This window comes from Grammomys surdaster, unplaced genomic scaffold, assembly GCF_004785775.1.
Source record: "Grammomys surdaster isolate TR1022 unplaced genomic scaffold, NIH_TR_1.0 214, whole genome shotgun sequence".
NCBI lineage: Eukaryota > Metazoa > Chordata > Mammalia > Rodentia > Muridae > Grammomys > Grammomys surdaster.
In genome coordinates, this window is record NW_021604659.1 from 3,012,906 (window position 1) to 3,034,623 (window position 21,718).

Here is a 21,718-nt window from a genome sequence, read left to right on the forward strand (position 1 = left end):
TGTAGATCACGCCAACCTAGAACTCTCTGTAGACCGTGCTGGTCTAGAACTCAGGGTTCCTCCTGCTTATACCTCCCACATAAAGCTGTTTGCCACCACACCTGGCCTTCCTTCCCCTTACTCTTATTGATTTATGAAAAATAGAAAAGGGCTTCCAAAACGATACTTTTCAGGGACATCTTTCAGGAAGGGCTGTGTTGTTGCAGCAGGGGCATGTCTTTTGCCAACACACCCTGGTGTGAGTCAGTCACGTTGGAGGGCGCAGTTATCCCTTCTGCACTCAGTGCTCTGATAAGTGGAAAGAGAATGTACAGAGTTTACAGCATCAATGGAATGGTGGTCCTGGTTCTCATTTTTTCCCACTGTCACTTCAATATAGAGGGGCTGTCATCATAATGTATGTGAGCTCAGTCTGGGTTCCTCTGTTAATCATCTTTCTATCAGCAGAAAGCAGTAGGCCATACGGACACATAAGCATTCACACAGCACATGGTTGAAGGGACTAATTTACCCATTGTGCTGGGTATGAACAACTCCCCTACTGCTTCTATGTCCAGGTGATAACAGCTCATTACAGAGGTGGAACACAACTGTAGTCTTTAAAAAAAAAAAAAAGCACAGCTTGATCCTTCACAAAGAAATGACACCTTTTGGTGAAATCTTGGGGTGTCTCACTAACAATCTTTCTGGGGGCTGATAGCTCAGGAACGAGTGCTCGTGAGGCTTGTTTTTGCTGCAGAGTTTGGAGGGTACAGGAATGTTTGGTGGGTAACTTGTAGGCATAGGTGGATCACTTTACCAGTTACAGCTGGTAAGCATGTCCTAATTTACTTTGGCTCCAATTTAAAGTTACAGCCCCCGTGGAGAGCTGGGAATATCCAAAGCTTTCCCCAGTCCCACCTTTTGAAGTTAATTTTTATTCAAGTCCGGGTTTAATGGAATATATGTCATGGAGTTATGAAAGGTTTTTTTTTTAAAGCTCTGTCTCTGAGTTCAGAAAATTATATTTAATAATCGCCCAAAACTTCAGAACCATTTTTAAAGGCATTCAGTGGCTGGCTTTTTTGATCATGATTTAATGAAAAGTATCCGAAAGCTATCAGTGTGACTTTAATGATAGTCACAAATGAATGTTTGGGCCTAATCTGGAGTTTGCTTTTAGATGTCATTATTAATGTGGAAGGCCTAAATTATGGCTGCACTTGGGCATTCAGAACTTCTCCTATGAAAAGAAGGGTTTTGTACATTGTGTGCAAGAGGGAGATTCACAGATGAATATGGAGTCTACAATGGTGGGAGAGCCAGGCCATTGTTTGTGAGGAATGTTGACAATGGGAGCCAAGGGGCAGTTTTCCCTTCTGCAGGAGAACAGAATGGGGATGGGAACCAGCCTGGCATTCATCTGCCTTGGTCAGGCATGGAAATTTGGCCAGCTTCCCTTCCTCAGTTTTTCTTAGAAGGTGGTCTTACTGGACTCCAAGGAGAATACACATGCTTTGGTTCTTAGCAGTCTGCATTCTTTTTGAGGAAAGATTACAAGGGCAAATAGAAGCAGTTTCCAAGAAAAGCATTAAGAATCACAACTCCCCCCCAACCCACCCCCCTTCGAATTTGATATTAGGAGAACACTATATATACAATACCAGACACTGAGGCAACTGAAATCCCAGGAAGGAGCTGTGTTTGTTTTTAATTCCTCCCTGTGCTTCTGCTTGGCCTTTAGGGACAGTAACCTACACTTGAGTATTTGCTATAGGGCCTGCCTGTTAGTGGCTCCTGCTATTCTTTCTGAAGAGGCTTTTTTGAGTCTTCATTCTCAAAGCCTTTCCTCTCACTTCCATGTGGGGCCCATGATGGCTCAGGTGACAGGCATTCCTGGTACCTCATAAAAGCCTCCATCCAAACTGGAATCATGTGGGTAATTGTCTATTCCCAGGGCTGCGTCTACCTGGTATTTAGCAGTGTGCAGTCATAACTTTGAGGCCCCTTGGCAGTTTCCATCCATACCTAGCTGGGTCCCCGGTGGGTGCTTAGAAATGACCTGTTTTAGCTGTATGCCTAACTTAGATTTTACAGACGGCTGCTAGAGTGGACTTAAATTTCATAGGAATTGTGATAAAATGCCTGGTTTCTGATTAATGGGGCAAGCAGTCATGTTAGTTTTATAAGGAATTGTGACTTCTGTCCTAGGTAATAGAACTTTCTTTCTCATCCCTCAAGCTGGGTGTTGTTTGGAGGATGTTTGTCTAGACCTCAGGTGGCCAGGGAACCCTGTGAAGGTGGTGGTGGTGGGGTGCTCCTTATTATTTATACAAATCCTCATTTGTAAACTAGAAAAGGAAATAATAATGCCTTACCCCCCTCCCTTTTTTTTGGTCTAGCCTCAGGTAGCATGGGCTAGACTTGAATTTCTTTTTTATCCTTACCTCACAAGTACAGAGATTACAGGCATGAAATGAACCACCTTACCTGGTTTATGGTGTTGATTTTTTTTTTCTTTCTGGATTCTGGTCAGCATGTGCTTCTTGCATTACAACATCCTAATTATGATTTACACTGCTTGGCTTAAAGCTTGTTTGCTAGGAGATAACAGCAGTGGCTCTGGCTATTACTGGAGCAGCACGTAGAGAGGCCTGCTCAGATGATGTGGAATATAGCACCGGGCCTCCTTCTCAGGCCTTGTAAGTTCAGCCTCATTGTGGCTCTGCTCCCATCATGCCTCTTGCTATCTCAGGACAAACAAAAACTTTATTATTGAATTCATGGAATCCTAGGAAGTTTGTCTGGAAGGAATTAAGAGACCAAGCTCATGACCTAATGTGATACTTTGTTGTTCTTGATCTTATTATGACAGTTAAGAAAAAAAAAACCTTAATATGGAGGCCAGCAAAATATTGCTTTATGGTCGCGAATGGGCATAATAAAACCTGGAACTGCATTTATACCTGATCGAAGACAGTAGTGGGCAGGAGCAAGGAGCAGCAGGTGAAAATGACTTGCTGGAGAAGTTCTCTGCACCTTCCCTTTAAATGAACCCTAGCTGTGACCATTCTTGGTGATGGAGAATTTTAGTGTGTTCTGCCCAGGAGCCCAGTAGTGCTTCATGGCTAGCTCTTAACGCCTCACATGCGCCTGAAACGCTGGTGTCCTTACACTCAGATCTGCCCCCCTTAAAACCCAAGTCTTGGGGTGGTTGAAGGAAAGAGGTTAACATCCTGAACCCTTAACCCCCATTTCCAGTCCCAAAAAATTGCCCCCGGCGGTCACGTGACCTTGCATTACTCAAGAAGGGCGCTGGTTACTCAGAGGGGTTTGCTGTTGGAACTGCTAGGCCAGATAGGACCGGACAGTGCAAGCTCTAGGCAATGGCAGAGCTTGAATGAAACTGGGGCCCCGGGTTTAGCTACGAGTTTCCAAACACCAGAAGCCCAGGTAGAGGCCGAGTCTAATAGGCTTCATTAGGGAGATGGCGGTTCATTTTCTTTCCTAATGGAGTGGACGATGGATATTTTAAGTTTTATTTTTCCCTGCCTTCTCCAGATGTTATGCTAATCTGCACCACTGGCTGGATAGCCCCCCTGCCTCTTGGAGCTGGTGGCCCAGGTGTGTGCCATGGTCAGATATTACCCGAAGAGAACCCACCGCTTTCTCTGTTGCTCTCAGATCTGGTGACGAACGTCACTTGGGGTAGAGTGATTTTTAAAAGTACATTAGATGTCTATATGTATATATGAATGTTACAAGTAAGATCTGAGAGTGGCTTTTTATCTTAAAAACAGTTCACAGCCGTTAATCTTCACGAGGCTCCTGCGAGCTGGAAAAATACAATAATTCCTGTTTATTTGCTAGGAAGAAATAGAGTCGCTTCCTCCAAGTCACAGAGGGACTGTTTTTTTTTTTTTGTTGTGTTGTTTTTTCTTTCTCCCCTTGTTCCCGTAGCGCAGAGTTGGGACGTCCAGGACCCTTTGCCTTCTGCCCAGCGGGACACCAACTTCCGGTGTCCTGTGCGACCTTCCAGTCGGGCAAGAGAGGCTGGGTCTAAGGAAGGTCTCGGCCACACCTGGTCCCGTCCCTGAGAGGGGGCGTGGTTTGGGTGGGAATCGAGAGGAAGGAGTGTCGGGGGCCTTTCACTCGACTTTTGGGGATCTGGGATCTCAAGACCCCAAGTGGGCTGCTAGCCCCTGGGGTGTGTGCACCTGGCGACCCCGCCCGTCTACCTCTGTAACCAGGGTGTGGCATCCGACACCAGGAAAACTCCCATAGCCTGCGCCTTTTCACTTGCTAATCTGAACAGCGGGGAAGTCTTTAGGTGATGGAAATGGACTCTGTTCCCCAGCCCCCACTTCCTTCCTCCTGCAGCTTTCTTCTCTCCATCTGGCTTCCCTGGACTGGAGGGAGCTGCGGGGTGACTTGAGACCCCATGGTGGGGAGGACGTTCAAGTGGGCCCCCACCTTCAGCCCAGCTGAGCCAAGTGCGTGGCGGGGCCCCTGTCCTGACCCCTTTTCTGCCCACAGTGATCCAGACCTAATGTTCCTGACCTAGGGAGTTGAGATGTTTCTAGCGCCTCCAGTGGGCTTTCAGGGAGTTTTGTTGATAAGGCAAAAGGCCCACAGGGGTACAGGGACATCCTTGTGGCAGGTTTGCTGTGCAGTAAGTTTTAAAGTACTGTTTTATTTGCTTTACAAACAGGGCCTTAGAGCTTGACCCACATAATAGCCAGGACAGAAGCCTTCTACCTTTTCCGCCAGCTGCTGGGGTGTTTGTTATGGTGGCAGCTCAGGGGCCTGGGGATCTTAGCTGGAGGTGCTAGGGGGGAGGGGCAGCAGGATCTAGACTTGAATTTAGCATTCTCCATGGTGAAACAATTTCTGAACTTTAGAGCTGTCTTTGTAGACTTCATTCAGGACTTCAGAATTCCTTGCAGCATTGTTACTTACGATAGAGTAACAACTTACCGTCAATTGAACCCTCATTGGTATCTGGCTATGGCCCGCCCTTCTCCCAAGGTGGAATGATGGCTGACAGGAAGGAAAGACTTTGTGGTGACTTGCTCATGACCTCTGCATGGAGCTGGGACCTGACGTTTGGAAAGTGGTCAGAGCAGGACTTCCTGGTTGGACACCTTCTGCCTGGGGTAGAGTTTCTCCCACCATTCTTTGCTCTCTGCCATGGGAGCAGAGGGAAGGGGCAGGTTCTGTGTTCTTCCCGATTTCAGACAGATGAATTCAGACAGACATAACTCAAGTCATTATTCCGTTTAACCCTGCCCTCAGCTTCCCGGGAGTTGTGAGAAATCCAGCTTGTTTTCACTTTGTCCTTTGAGCGATCTTTTTGTTAGAGTGATCCATCCTAAAACAGGGATGCACTTTCTGTAGTAGACTCTAGGCCTTTGAATGTTCATTGCACTGAAAAACATGTTGGATCACATTAATTTGTGTATATTTGTGGGTGTGAGTGTGTGTGGGGGTAACCAGGTTGCAGAAGGACAACTTTAAAGAGTCAGTTCTCTCTAACTTTTATGCCCTGGGGACTGGGTTCAGGCTATCAGGCCCTGAAGTACTTATCAACAGAGCTATCTCTTAACTCCCCCTCCCCGCTTTCTTTGGAGACAGTCTTGCTGTGCTTTATAGTGTAGCTTCTAACTCATGATCTTCCTACCTCTGTTCCCTAACGACTGGAATCAAGTGTATAAGCATGCATCACCACCTGCTGGCGGGTTCATTGCACATTTGTACTGGAGATCTAACCTAGGGTCTCATACATAAGCTAGGCAAGCACACTGAGCTGTATCTCCTTCGTTTTCTCCCTAAGATACCAGGCTGTTCTTAAATTCACTCAGCACCCTCGGTCTCCTGAGTAGCTAGGATTTAAGGCCTGTACTATTACCACAAGATCAGTCTTCTCTGTACTTTAAAAATATTTATTTTTATTTTATGTGTCTGGTTTGCCTGGTTGAAACTTTGTGCACAGAGTACATGCAAAGACCAGAAGAGGGCATCTGACCCTCTGAATAAAACTGGTGTTAACAGCCATTGTGGGTGGGTGGGTGCGAGCGAGCAGTTCCATGAATTGAATTCAAGTCCTTAAAGAAAGAGCAGACAGTGGTCTTAACTGTTGAACTTTCTCTCCAATTGCTCTCAGTAATCTTGAAGTGACTGTTCAGACTGGGAGGTCTCTGAAAGTTTCTGGCTGTCTGGAAAGAATTCTGGATTACTGACTCATTGTTGCCCTCTGTATGCGGGGCACGTGGACACACACACACACACACACACACACAGTACATAGACAATTCCTTGTGCTTGGGCATCACTTTCAGTAGGTAGGCTCAGGCTTCCCCCAAAGCAGGCACTACCTTTTTGGTGAGTGCCCTTCCCTTTGAGGGAGAGTGGCTTGAGAGACAGGAACCCTGTACCCCACTGTTCCTTAATTTCTACACGTAGATATTTGGAGAAAGCTGGACAAGATCTCCCCTCAGGTCTGTCTGCTCTACTGTAAAAACAGTAAAAACTTCCTTTCAAGGAAGTTCTAGGTTACAGCCTTGCTTTTCCTTAGCCAGGAATTTGAGTGAATTCTCCAGAACAAAAGGATTAGTCTTCTTTTCAAAGTGGCCATCAGAACTGAAGGGAATGGTATGAAGTTGGGCGTGCCCTAAGATCCTGAGCCTAGCCCTGCCCCTGTGGTGAATAACTCAACCGGAAAGGCACCTAGGGCAGGAGCTTTGGACCTAAGGTCCCCATATGCTGGGGATTTTCCTGAAAAACAGGCTTCCATTAAAAGTACTTTCCTGCTCTGCAGCCTTTCTTTCCCTATCGAGAACAGGTGTGGGCCTGTGAGCTGGGGAAATCCCTGTAGTTATGTTGGGGGACTGGTATGAGGCTGAAAGACTGGGGGCTTGGCTACAAGGTGGGTTCACCCTGATAGGATAATATGCCAGAGGTGTCGCTTAACAAATTACTCATGTTTGCCCTGGTGTCCTGGCCCCGCTCCAGCTTGGGTAATGATTATATTTCTGTCTATTTTAAGTGCCCTCCCTCTCCCCCTCCCGAAGTTTTCAAACATTGTCTCCATTGTACTCCTCCTTCACACAGGAGGTCTGGTGGGGTGGTAATCCTCTGTTGGCTTTAACTCCGCAGGTCTAGGTGATGGGGACAAGAGGATAAAGCCCCTTTGCAGGCTGAACACTGTAACTGCATAACTTCTTCATGGACTGTCATTCCCTGCTAGCCACAGTTTCAGGTAGTCTCCGTCCAAACCATCCAGGTGGTTCTGGGATGCAGAAAGTATATCCTCCGAGGGTCCTTTGCTCTGTAGAAAAGCCACTGAGGTGGGAACTCCTTTGATACAAGGTAGGGGCACCTGAGTTCTGCCCACCATGGAAGGACACACTGGTTTCCTGATCATCTGGTTTTCCCATCCTGCATTTGTCCAGTTCTGTTGGCTGATCTTTCACAATGCTTTTAACTTGGGCATGGAGACCCCTACCTCTCACCCTTGGAGATGGAGAGCCCTACCTCTCACCCTTGGAGATGGAGACCCCCTACCCTCGCCAGGGAGCAGCCTTTCATTCCTTTTTCTAAACAGAAGGCTAAAATGTGACTTACACAAAAGCCAGGAGACGTTAAGGAGAAAGTTGAGATTCTTTCTGAGTATTTTTACTGGACTAGTGGGTAATTCCCTTTCTTCCTAAAATGGCTAGGTGTACCACAAGGAACTATCTTATGAACTCATTTGAGCTTGATTCTGAATCTTTCTCCTTAATTACTGGGAGCTTCTTACAGCTGAGTTTGTTGTGTACAAGGATTGCAGGACGATACCGGATTCCCTAGTTGTTTGGTTGGGCTCTGTCTGTGCATGCCAGTTAGGCCTGTGAGTTCGGAGGTAAATTCATAACTGCTGTCCTAGAAGGAAGCCTGGAAAAAGATTTCCCAGTTGCTGTCACCTATAGTAGGGTCAGGCTTAAGACCAGTAATTTTTCAAGCTGGGGATGTATAAACTCTGCTTCGGGGAGCACTGGGTGCCCTGTACTGTATTGAGGTGAGGAAGAGAGCTAGTAGAGTGGTTCTCAACATGTGAGTCTCAGGTGCTTTGGACAGACCTACATCTTGCAGAAATATTTACATTATGATTAGTAGCAGTAGCAAGATTACCGTTATGAAGTAGCTTTTATAACTGTGGGATTTTGTATTTTATAGCTCCTCACCATAGCACGAGGAACTGGACTAAAGGGTCACAGCATTGGGACGGGTGAGAACCACTGCTCTAGAAGATGGGTTCACTTCCTTTAGAAGACATAGAAGGATCGAGGTACGAAGGGGATGGACTATTCTAGAATGTGTGGCAAAGATGGAATGGAAAATGCTGTAACCCTTCCTGCATTTTCATTTGCTAAGGCCTTGACAGGGCCTTAGGTTTCTGAGTCTGTAGAATAGTAGTATGTAATGAGATCCCATGAGGTAATATTTTATAAGTGCTTAGAACAGGCTGACACATTTAGATTGGATTGTTAAATTAAAAAATACTATATGGTATAAATAGATACCGTATAATAAAATAAACCTGCTGCTTTTGTGCTGAGAAAGCCTCATTGTGCACATCAAAGTAGATGGATGTCAAGGGGTCCCCATCAGACATCAAGAAGGTGGAAGGGTCTGCACCAGCATAAAGAATCCGTGGGCTCAGGACTTAGTGGGAGCCATTATAAAAGGATACCCGGGGTAGGTAGCAGCCTGTTTAGGGAAGGTCACTGGGTTTGGTTTGCTTCTCATTGGTTAATGGGGCCAAAGTGATGAATTAAAAAAAACTTTCAAGAAGTTGTTTTTAGACAGCAGAATGTTACTGTGTATTAGCTAAGTCCAAGAAATGCCTAGTAAAATATTCATGTGTTATCGGAGACCTACTCCCTTTCCATGGAAGGAAAGAAAATTGGCTGTCCTGCCTGGTGGACAACCAACATGGGAGCTGTGCCTGGACCAGCTGCTTTTGGCAGGTGGAACCTGCTGAGAAAAAAAGGCTCAGGGTTTGATTGTGTGCCCTGGGAGCCCAGTTCCCACCGCATAGAGCAGGGAGCCATAGAGCAGGGAGCCGCAGCACTGGTAAGCAGACTCTGTAGTCTGCCGCTGCCTTGGCTTGTGGCCTGGCCTGCCTTAGCTCATTCTCTTGGTCTGAAGGCAGGAGGGTCTGTGTGCTTTTAGAAGGACTGACTGATGGATCTTGTGTGGGTCATCTGTCTGGTAGGTATATGGTAGTGAGTTCTTGGTTAGTGAAGAATGAACAGCCCTTCAAAACCTGGAAATGATCTCCAGTGGATAGATATCCATCCACTACCAGAATCCATACATACTACCAGATACTGATGGAGCACCCAGTATGACCCAGACTGGGCATTCGTGTGTCTTTATGGCGTGATTAGTGAGAATCCAATTTATTTTATTTTATTTTATTTTATTTTTTTTCGAGACAGGGTTTCTCTGTGTAGCCCTGGCTGGAACTCACTCAGAAATCCACCTGTCTCTGCCTCCCAAGTGCTGGGACTAAAGGCGTGCACCACCACTGCCCAGTTGAGAATCCAATTTTAATCCTTTTTTTTTTTTGGGTTGGGGGAGACAGTTTCTCTGTGTAGTCTTGGCTGCCCTGAAGCTCACTATGTAGACCAGGCTGGTATTGAACTCATGGAGATCCATCCTCTTGCCTCTGCCTCCCTAATGCTGGAATGAAATGTGTGCACCACTGCTACTCAGTTCTTTTCCCCTTTTTTGTGTTTTGTTTGTAAGACAGTCTTGTTGCATAGCCCAATCAGCTTCTTGAATGTCAAGTTCACAGGGCTGATTCCAGTTTTATAGTGAGCAGCTCCCTCTAGGCAATGCCACTCCTCTGTGTTAACTGACAGGTTCCAGGGGTGTGTGTGTGTGTGTGTGTGTGTGTGTGTAGAGTAAGTCTGTGTGCATGGGCAAATGTGGAAGGCACTGTGTGTTACCTCCAAGGAGAGCTGGTCATTTCGTGGACCAGCTATTTCTTTGCACTCAGTTCATGCCATTCAAAATTTCAATTGGAGATGGTTCTTGAAGATGCCCTTGGAAAACTGGGGTCTGCTGTGCAAGGGTGTATATATAATAGGCCATGTGTGGGAGCCAGACTGTGAGGGTGGGTAAGCCCAGATGGTGCTGATGCCTGTGGCGTTTGCCTAGTAGGTTCTATTACCACTGTGGTTTTGGTGCCCCAGAGGGAGGAACACTGAAGTTACAATACAATTAATAGAACTTAGAATGGTAAGTTGTCCCCTCACCTGCCTTCCCTGGGCTCTTTGCTGTATTCTAGTTCCCTGCCCCTCTGCACTCAATGTTGATGGGCATGGGGATGGAGTTAGAGGCCTCCAGTAGCACAGAGAGGTCCCCTGAGTTAGTACCAGGACCCTTTAACTAGCCTTTGCACTGCCCTGCTCTCCAGGTGACCTATGCATGTTGAGTTAAGAAGCTGGCTGTGGGTTTGGTGGTTTTCATATGAGTGACTCTTGCAGTCCCCAGGGAGGACCTAATGGCTGGGTGGTTCCAGAGAGGCTGGCTGCCAGAGAAGGGGGATCCCTGGGGCACCCCTTCTAGGAGTCCATCTCCTGGGCTCTGCACGCCATCATGTTGGACAAACCCCAACATCTGTATTTTTAGCGAACTCCTCCAGGTGGTTCTCCCTGTAGTCATCCCAGAACCTGCCAACCACACACAGTCTGTCTTTCTTTAAACACAAACCACTCCCTCAGCGCTACACCCACACACTTGAGTCTAGTTATTGAACATTTGGCATGCAAACACGGTTGAAAGAAGGTTTTATATAGCTTGAATAACCCCCAGATTGAATGAATACATTTGAAATTTGACACATGTATTTGTGTCTTTCTGTCTTTGCTTTAAAAGTCTCTAGAACATCACCAGGATCTTGAGAGGAAATTTTGAGTGTGTGTGTCTGTGTGTGTGTCTGTGTGTGTGTGTCTCTGTGTGTGTCTGTGTGTCTGTCTCTCTCTGTTATTCTCCTGGCTGGTTCCATGTGGAGATGAACTTGGAACTGTATCTGCACACAGTAGTGTTTATTCAGATGAGCCTGAGCCGAGAGTCATGTCATAGCATGTAAGCAAGGAAACATTTTAAGACTTGGCTTGGGAAAGTGCACCATGAATATCCATAGTCACATGACGGATGCATGAAGTCCAGCTTGTTTGTTTTGTGACAGGGTCTTACTCTCTAGCCCAGGCTGGCCTAGAACTTGTGGCAATCCTCCTGCCTCATGAGCCCTCCTCCTTCGTGCTGGGATTATCAATAGGAGTGACATGGAAGTTGATACGCTTAATACTAGTTGATACCAGCATTAACATGCATGGATTACGGGCTTTTTCGCCTCTACCAACAAACCAAATCTACCTTTATCTACCTATTGTAGATAGCATTGTTTGATAAAAAATACCAGGCACTCAAGCAGATTTGGGAACAAATACCTTCTGTTTTAGAAATGACATTGAATGCATTTTGTGGCACTCTCTCTCTCTCTCTCTCTTTTTTCCTTTCATAAGACAGGGCCTCACTGTATGACCCAAAGTAGACTTCAAATTTCCCTCCTGGTTTAGCCTTCTTAACTGCCAGGGGCTTTTCGTGACCAGCTGTGAGACAGCTTCTCTATTATCACTGTTTTCAAGGTTGGTCGTCAGTTGATTCTTTGTTTACTTCCTTCTTTCCTTCCTCCCTTCCTCCCTCCCTTCCTCCCTTCCTTCCTTCCTTCCTTCCTTCCTTCCTACAAGGGCCATGTAGTTCCAACTGGCCTTTTAATTCTGTGTTTAACTTAGAGTTTGTCCTTGAATAGATTTGGATTACAGCGTGTACCACCACCCAGCTGTCTACCTAACTTTCTTATTCCCTTTTTTAAAAAGATTGATTTATTCTAATTTACGTGAATAAATGTTTCCTCTGCATGCATGTATGTACACCATGTGCATGCCTATTAGATCCCCTAAAACTGGGGTTATGGATGGTTATGGCCACCATATGGGTGCTGGCAGTTGGACATGAGCCCTCTGTAAGAGCAACAGGTGGCCTTAACCAGTGAGCCATCTCCCCAGCCCTTCCCTTGTTTTCTGTTTGTATAAATGCCTTATTATTGGCTTACTTAATGTTTACTAGTAACCCTGTGTAATGCAAAAAGGGACTTTCCACTCTGTCAAAGCCGGATGGATCGCCTCACAGTTCTGGAAAGAGTGAGACCATGAAGTGGGGTCTCCACGGGTGCCAAGCTGTATAAAAAATGGCTGTGTTCTCAGATAATGTGAGCTTAGGGGTGGATGGAAGGGTGCAAATTTGAAGACTGTTTGTGTATAGTCATGCCTCTGCGTGTGTGCATGTGAGGGGTGTGTGTATGTACATGTGTACATGTGTGAGCTTATCCTGTAGAGTTTGAAGCCTCTGGTGGTAGTCTCCTGAATCCACAGGGGTGTCTGAGCAGAGGGACAACACAAGAGACCTGTTTGCTGGAGTCCAATGTTGGTAACTTGGACCTTGGACAAAAAAACTTCACTCTTGGTGAGGGTAGCTGCTTTCTTGGGTGGTTTTGGGGTGTCATGCTGCTGTGACTGAGAGCCGTTGTGGCCATGACTTAAACTCTTGTTGCCTGGCTCACTGAAGCCTGGGTACACTGGGAGGGACACCTGAGCAAAAGGCAAGGGGGCTAGCCTGCTGGACTAAATGCAAAGTGGGGTCTTTGGGACTCAGCGACTTCCTGCAGGGCTGCTTTTGGTCTACTAAAGCAATGCCTTTGTGATTTATGGTGTTTATGAAGTCTAACACACACACCTATCCGCTTTCACACAGACATCGTAATAGAGATTAAGTACAGAATGAAGCTGATACGTGAGCAGAGATACTCCCATAAGCAATATTGTAGCGTTAGGCAGTCTAATTACATGATGTACACATCCCAATTAAACAGACGTCACTGGAGGAACTATCTCTGAGCCTTTTGGAAAAGCTTTATAATTTAGTAAGTCAAGTGAAAATAGATGTCCAGTGTGTGGGGTGTCACCTACAGTTACTTTTCTTTAGAAAATGCTTGTCTGACCTGATTAAAATCAGGTAGATCTACTGTGTGCTGTAGTTCCAGGAGAGCCTGGAGCTTCAGAGGCAGCTGAAACAAGAGGCACGCCATTCTCAGGCCCAGAGCTGTAGAGGGTTGGGCCCACTAGGAGAAAAGAAGGACATATTTGATTGTCTTCTGCTGTGTGTCTCCAGATGTGCTCCAGGTACTTGCTGGAGAAGCTGGGCCAAAGATACCACCTCCCTGGCAGTATGGTTTCCTGCAGGGTGTGGTTGAGGTTTGTTAAAGTTCTTGGGTGGCCCTCATTGTCTCTGTATCTCTGGAGTAAGGAGCATTGGGTAGGATAAGTTTGGAGAGAAGTGGTGTATGGGAGGTTTTGGCTGTGAGTTTCAACTTCATTTGAAGCTGACAGTGGGCTGATGGGTTAGCTCAAGAGTGCTTGCTTTCATCTCCAGCTCTACATAAGCACCCGGAAGGGTGGGATCAAAAGGATCAGTCTTCAGCTACACAGCAAGTGAGACAGATAGCCTGGCTTTTACTCTATAGCTCTAGTAGGCCCGGAATGTGCTGTGAATAGCTCCGGCTGGCTGGCCTCACACTCAGAACAATTCTTTTTGCTTCTGCCTCTGCCTCCTGTGCTGGGATTAAAGGATACCACACCCTCCCAGTTGATGTTATTTCCTACAAAAGCCATTGCTGTGCCTGGGAAGAGGACCAGGTGAGCTCACTAAGCTAACGTGGTAGAGCTGTTGTGGGCGTGGCTCAGCTGTAGGACGGACTGGAAGAGAGGAGCTCTGGGATTCACAGGTGATGGTGGTGGAGTGGCAGAGAAGGTGAACTTGGCTTTTATTTATTTTTACTTCGTATGCATTTTTCTCCATTCGTTAATTTATTTATTCACTTAAATCCTGATTGCTGCTCCCACCTCCTCCAGGTTCCCCCCCCCCCACATAGTTCCCTTCTACCCCTCCCCTCTGAGAGAGGGGAGGCCCCCCTGGGTATCCTCCCACCTGGCACATCAAGTGTCTGCAGGCCTAGGTATATCCTTTCCCACTGAAGCCAGCCAGACAAGGCATCCGAGTTAGGGAAATGGGGTCCACAGACAGGCAAAAGCTTTAGGGACAGCCCCTACTGCAGTTGTTGGGGGACCCACATGAGGACAGCTGTACATCAGCTACATATGTGCCAGTGGTGGGGGTAGGTCCAGCCTGTGTCTGCTCCTGGGTTGATGGTTCGTTCTCTGACAGCCCCCAAGGATCCAGGCTAGTTGACTCTATTGGTCTTCCTGTGGAGTTCAGTGGACTAGGTCTTTGATTCATGTGTTTAAGGTGTCTTCTGCTTACAGATGGAATCAGCCATGTGAAGCATTTGGAATCCTAAGGGTGATTGGTACTGCCCTTGGGTGCAGCATCCATGGGAGGCTGTGGAACTCTCACATTGGCCATTTTGCTTCTGGAACAGTGGTTGGATTGTGTGACAAAGGACTCTAGGGTTTTCCAGTTGGCAGGTGGCAGCCGACTTGTGTACATTGGCCAGGACCTTGGTTGTTGGGTAGAGACTTTAATGTCTTCTTAGAGAGGACTGCTGTGTGCCAGGAGCTCTTCTGGGCCTTTTGGGCCATGTCCTGTATCATAGATGAAGACATTAAGAGCAGAGGTGTGTGTGTGTGTGTGTGTGTGTGTGTGTGTGTGTTCTGCTTCAGCGCATGCTTACGTCGTCGTGGCAAAAGCTTATCTTAAAGAGGCCCATGAGTCATCTCATGGTCCTATTGTGTCCTGCCAAGAGAGTGCTGGCCTCTGAGGCCCTTACCTCAGGTAACTCAGAGGGGTTGCTGATCTGCCCCATGGTTTTTTTTTTTTTGTTGTTGTTGTTGTTGTTTTTCTAATGTCCATGGAAGGGACAGAGTTGGGTTCTGGAGTAGAAGTTTGGGGAGTGGGGTCCTGATGTACACACAAGTACAGGCCCTGCTTCAGGGGGTAGGCAGTTCCTCAAGCAACTTGGACCAGCCAAGCCAGTGAGGCTATCTCTTCCTGCTTGAGTACACACCACTACTGAGTTGTGGGGTTGGACTGAGGTGGTTAAGGGTGTGTTGTGTGATGGCACTAGCTGTGACAGGTAAGAGCTGTGATGAAGTTAGAACTGGTAAGGAAGGGACTTCCTTTCTCATTTCTCTGGCTATGAAATTACTAGAGGTTGCCAAAAGATTTTCCCTCGCTATGTATGTTGTTTGTAGTGAGGAGAAACTGCAAGTGTGTTTTCCAAACCTCTGCTTCAGTGCCTTCCAGCGAGCCCTGGGATAGATGGTTGCAGGGCCAAACTGCAAGGCCCCTGCTGTATTAGTGAGCTTTACAGTTCACCCCACTAAGTCATTGCTATTACTTGTGTTCTAAAGGTGCTGGCTGCCTACAATGCCATTTGTGGACAGTAGAACTCTTTTACAGATTTTGCAAAATGAGATATCACTTCATTGCAAACCAGTTCTGTGCCGAGGAAATATATTCTGCTCCCTGTATACTTCCAAACACACATGTGGAGGTCAGAAGACAACTTTCAGGAGTCATTTCTTACTTTCCACTATCTGGGTTTTAGGGCTTTGCAGCAAGCAAGCATTGAGACATCTTGCTGATCCAAGTTGTTTCCTTTGTTGTTGTTGTTGTTGTTGTTGTTGTTGTTAGTAGGAAGTCTTAGGAGGTTAGTAGAACTTGGTAGATCTTCATACAAGAGGCTGGGAGTTTCTGGGTCCTTTGTAATAACTAAGGATTTACGCATGCCTACAAGAACAGCAGGCAGAGCAGAGGGGCATGCCTAAGACTTAAGGACAGACTTTGGCTCATGCTAAATAGATAGATAGCATCAAGCTAGTTACTGAAACCTAAGTCTTATGTGCCTCATTAAGCCACCTGTCACCTCAAAGTAGCCTCCCATCTCAAGTGGGCAGTTCTGGGCTCACACTTGAGAGCCTAGTGCATCTAAGGCCATGCCATGGCCTTTGGGCTCCCTGGGGACACACCAGCTGCTCACTGCTGCCTTTCCACAGTCTCTCCACAGGGTCCCCGCCAGCCTCTCTTGGAAGAGCCCTGGGAACAGGTGTCTGTTCTGTCTGCCAGGGTTCCAGATCCAGTGTGATCAGCAGGACATTGACTGCTTCATCCTTTCTCCTTAAGGGAAGTGGTTTTGGAGAGAGCTGGGAGGTGTGCTGCTCACAGTGCTGGGCCTGCTTGTGTTCCCAGGGCTCCTGGGTGGCTCTTGGGTCATGATTTGTTTATCGAAGGTAGAGGCCAGCTGGGCCAGCTGCCTTCCTGTGGTTCAGAGAGAGTGGTTTGTGAAAAGCCCTGGGGCCTGGTGGGGAAGGTCAGCCACATTGATTCTTTGCAGGTAGTGGAGAATTGAATGCCCGAGGGAGCCCCCTGGTGTGCAGTCCTAAGCCCCCTATGCCTCCTTCACTGGTTTCTGTGAACATAGGGTACCATTTATAAGGAGGAGGAGGGGGGGAGGGAGGAAAGTGTCTGCTCTTGACCCAGGTGCTGGAGGAAGCCAGCCTAGTGAGACACTAGGCCATTGCCCTGTTGCATTCTGGGATGTTAGTAGAAAACCACTTATTTTCTTTGCAGTTTTTAGTATTCTCTTTGTGATGTGGATATAAGCATGACATATCTCTGCTTTACTTTTTTTGTTTGTTTGTTTGTTTTTGTTTTCAAGACAGTTTCTCTGTGTAGCTCTGGCTGCCCTGGAACTCTTGTAGACCAGGTTGGCCTCAAACTCAGAGATCTGCCTGTGTCTGGCTCCCTAGTGCTGGGATTAAAGGCATGCACCACCATGTCTTGGCTATAAATTCTTAAGATGATTAAGCTGGGGAATGACTGCATTTATTAAATTACTGATTATGGATAGACCAGCCTTTTCAGGGCTTGTGATCACTTCTCCTCGTAACATTAACCCGAGCAGCCCAGAGCTGGTTGGCCACCTCTGCCAGCCTTCACTGGGATCGCACTGTTACCTGGCAAAATCCTTAGACATATGGGAGCTGGATAGCCTTGGCTTCTTTGGCGTAGTCGCCTGAGGTGCTGTACAGGGAAGGTGATGGGGACCCAGGCACCTGCTTACAGAATTCAGGCTGGGGGCCTGAAAGTACGAGCTGAATCTGGATTATAAGTTGGAAGGTGGATGTGGCACATAGCTCAAGGCTCCAGGGCCATGGGGCAAGGACAGTTGGAAGTGATGTGCTAGACTCTGAGAAGCCTGCTTCCTCTCAGGTCTTACATGAGAGGGGGCTGTGGAGGGAGGGATCCCTTGCTCTATGATCCTCCCCATGGCAGTTCTCTCCTCCATCCCTGGATAGCCTGACTATTGGGATTCCTTATGGGGCAAGGAGAATACTAGGTTTTAGTCAAACACACTAGGCAGTACTTGGTAGCTTTTGGAGAGGACCATGTTCATCACCACAGTTGTGGTGATAGATTCACAGGTACATTCATCCTTGCTTTTTTTTTCCAGTTATGCCTCAAATAAGCATAAGGAGGAAAGTGCTTGGCTGTCGTGAGGAACATTGGCAAACTTATTAAGGAGCTGTCATCCCCAACAGGAAGCAACCCACAGAGCTCACCAGCCAGCGCTGTCCTCTAGAAGATGAATCTTGGAGCACAGCAAAGCTGCAGGGTGCCGCAGCCACAGAGCCTGCTGGTGTCCTGGGCACAGGCTGTTCCTAGGTCTCTCTAGGGCCTCTACTCCTGTCTCCACCTTTGGGTAGATGTGTTCCTTGTGGATTGGAAAGCCCCAGCTGGCTTCTTAAAGGGAGGCAGCCTGCCAGCTGTGCCAATCAGGGATGTTTGGTGCCTGGTCTGGACTCAAGCTCCCAATGTGTCTTCAGAGTCAACCGAAAGGCGCTTCTTTAGAAAGACCTTTTGTTAGATGCACATTAGGAAATAGCACCAGTTATAAATGAGCTTCTTTCGAGGGAGGAGATGGAAATGTGTTTGGCAGATCCTTCGTAGTCACAATTGAGAACCCTTTATCCAAAATGCTTGGGACTAGGAGTGTTTCAGATTTTGGAGTTTTATAATTTTGAGAATATTTGCCTATACATAATGAGTTTTTTTGATTTTTATATGCCAGGTGGCCTTTAGTCCCATGTGGGAAGCAGAGGCAGGCAGATTTCTTGAGTTTGAGGCCAGCTTCCGTCTTCCGTCTCAAAAATAGAAAGGAAGGATTTCCGTTGTACGTGCAAGACAAGTCTTTTGCCTGCATGTATGTATGTGTATCACATGCATGCAGTGCCCTCGGAGGTCAGATTCCCTGGAACTGGCATGTTGTAAACCAGCATGGTAGTAGGAACTGTCCTCTGGAAGAGCATCTCTGAGCCATCTCTCCAGCCACACCCTGCCCCAGTGTGCTCATTTGCATATGGATGATGAGATCTTGAGTCTTACCCAGGGCTGATTAATGTTCTGCTTCTGTCTGATACCCTGGTGTGTAAGCCTTCTGTAGCGTTAGCAGCTTGGCATGTGGACATTTGCATTGTGTATAGAATGTTTTACCTGTGCTATGCCAGCACTCAAAAAGTTGTGAGTTTTGAAATATTTTCAGATTGGTGATGCTCAGTATATATTATAAATGTCATACCGCACTGGCTGCACTCTTACCTAGCAGGCACTAGTGAAGCATAGCCAGCTTATACACTGCTGGCTCTTTCGTGCTATATGAGAACCTCCGTGAAACTTAAAATCCAGTTACTTTATACAGCTCAGCAACTGAGGGAAGAGATGTCCAGGGACAAGTCTATTTTGCTCTCTGAAGCTGTATGCATCTCACACCCATGTGAAGGTCTCTGGGGGAAAGTGTGTAGCAGTTTTGAGTTTGCACCTGGCTGAAAATACATATTTAATTACTTTTTGATAGTGGTTAGCTGGGCTGAATTTCTTTGTAACCTTTGGCTTGGAGAACTGTCCCTTTTAGTTATGGTAATTTTTCTTTCCAGTGATATGTAAATTGATTACTGCACTTCTTTTGAGGGTGCAGTTTGATTATCCACCAAGCTTCCTTCTGCCTCTTACTTAAACTTATTTTTAGCACAGTCCTTGAAGCCTCTGTGTGAGACTGTCCATCTTCATGGGTTCTGAACTGTGAAGGTCATTCTCCTCAGACCCATCACAGCCTGGCTTCAAGACCTCGCCTTTACTCTGGGTGTTTTCAGAACCTTACCGTATAAGAAAAAGCAAGAGTGGTTCTTCGTTTGATTAGTTTGCAAGTGGTTATGCACAAAGGCAGGAGGGACAGGAATGCGCGCTGGAGGTGATTGCTCAAGGCTGCCAGGGGGTTATTTATGGATTTTTGCTGACGATCCTTGTTTAAAGGAATTCCCTGTGAGATTTATGAAGCCCTTCCAATTTATTGTCTTTCCACGTAAGGTAAGCAAATAAATAAGTTATTCTATTTTATTATAAACATAGCCAGTGTAAAATTAAAAAATAAGAGGAAACAGGGCTCCATTTTTTTTTTCCACCCAGTGTGTTTCAGGAATTTGGAAAGCATCCTGGAAAGGCCTTTTGTTTTGCTTTTGGCTTGAGCACATTGTGCATTTAGAAGATAAAGTCCGACCCTGGAATGCACAGCTCCCCATCCGTGAAGAGAACCGGCTGGAGCTAACTGGGGCAGGGCAGGATGGCAAGGCAGGGATGGGGTGTTGGTCCTTAGAACAGCAGCCTACTATAGTCACTAGGGCTATACCAGGCTAAGGGGCTCAACTCTGGCTGGTCTGGTACATACACTGTGAAAACTCATCTTTTACAGATCTCTTCCGTCACCCTGGTTTTTTCTTTCTTTCTTTTTCTTTTTGTCTTTTTTCCTAAGTAAACCATTTTCAGCTTTCAATGTGTGTAAACTGCTTTCAGGATTGCTAGTGTTTCCCTTATAGCTCAGTGAATCTGTGGTTCTGTCGAGTATAAAGCTTCAGCTGAGAAACAGATCTGTTCATTTGCTGAGACAGGGTTCTTTGTGTAATCTTGGCTGTCCTGAAACTTGCTCTGTAGACCAGGCTGGCTCATAGATCTGCTTGCCTCTGCCTCCCTGAATGCCGGGGCTAAAGGTATGCACCACTACTGCCCAGTGAAAACTTAGATTTCTAAGTAAAAGAATACCCAGGAACATGAGACTATAATTAAAAAACGGTTCTCTTCTTGGTGATGATGTCAAGCTAATGGTATGGCCTCCCCCTCTGCCTGCCCAGAGACCATATGAAGTCACCTGGCTCTTCCCAGGCCATGGGATAGGAAGGATAGCTTCCGGTTACCATTCTGGAGAGACATGTTCAGTCTTTGCTCCTACATGTCCCTGGATGCTCAACTGTTTGAGGAGTGGGGCAGGGGTTTAATAGTGTTCTGGATGACATCGTGTAACAGACCTCTGGGTTCACATTCCTCAGGCCCTGACATGTAGGAGATGCAGCGAGGCCAAGTGAACGTATTCCCTGCGGGAGTTTGCTTTGGAGCAGACCAGACCTAAGTGGGAGGCTTGGGAGGTGTTAAGGGCAGAGTGCCCACAAGAATGGGATTGTAGCCTTTTTTGTCTTTGTCTCACACAGAGAGGTGGATCTTTACTCACTCCCTTGTTGAGTTTTGGGGTTAGGGGGTAGCACAGTGTGGTCCATCCCCTGCAGGGCTCTGGGCTGGTGCCCTGAAAGCCTGCCGAAGCCCTGCTAGAAAGGATCTCGTCACCCTCCCAGAGGGCAGTGGCCAGTCACATCATGAGCAGTAGGAACTTGGGAGTCCCGGGGGGAGGGGGGGAGCTGTCTCACACACATGCCTTAGGGTCATGGGCTGCAAGGGTAGGGGCTGGGCTGCAGCCCCTTAAACTTGGTCTCCTGCCCAGACTGCCCGGTGCTCCATACTCTGCGTCCTCATCCCTGTGTGGACCTGAGAATCACCTGGAAAACTTCAAAAACTTGTAGCCCACTCTTTTAAACTATTAGTGGCCTAGAGAAAGATCTGTTTTGGCTAGTTAAATCCTTCAGGTGATTCTAGTGAACCACCAGCATACCTTTAACGTCGTCTCTCAGTTCCATCTAGAGCTGGAATGAACGCCTAGACAAACCTGGAGCCCTAACTTTGCTGCCTCCCAGGCTTGGTAGAGTCAGTGCAGGGGTTAAGGGCTGCTGTGAGAGAGAGCCTCAGCTCTTCACAGTGAATGACAGTATGTATCCATCTCCCTTGGGGTTGTACAGTTGAGCAGCACCATGAAATTCTTCCATTTTCCTCTGAAAAGGGACACCTGGCTTCCCATCAACAGGGTGAGGGTCATCTTATGTAGCTGTGTCAGTGTGTACCCTTCAAACAGGGAGATACTTTATAGGATGAGTTCCTGTGAGATGGTTGTCTGTGTAGCAGCACCCATGAATCTTAAAGTGGACCAGCCCTCTCTTTTGCCATTGTGAAGCAGATGTAGGAGCAGGGATGATCTTCCTGCTGATCCCCTGGTATCTGGAAAGAGAAAGCAGCTGTTGCCTAGGAAACAACTTTAGTGCAGGACTCAGGCTGGGCACCTTGGGGACCTCCAGTATTCCAACCTGTGTGGAGGGGGTGTGAACCCCATAGAGGCACAAGCCAAAAAGGTGGGAAAGGTCAGTAACTCATCCTTGGCCTGCAAAGGCTGAAGGCCCAT

General features: G+C 47.0%; 1 protein-coding gene across 5 annotated transcripts in view; it reads left to right on the plus strand.

Moving 5' to 3' along the window:
- Positions 1-21,718, plus strand: part of Ctbp2 (C-terminal binding protein 2) — a 136,723-nt gene that overhangs the window by 4,371 nt on the left and 110,634 nt on the right. The window contains exon 1 of one of the 5 annotated variants that reach the window (XM_028772515.1): positions 8,211-8,305. The exons of the other annotated variants lie outside the window; for them this stretch is intronic. The gene's annotated coding sequence lies outside the window, so the exon portion shown is untranslated. Of the gene's footprint in view, positions 1-8,210; positions 8,306-21,718 lie in introns of those variants that run through there. 5 annotated transcript variants of the gene reach the window in all.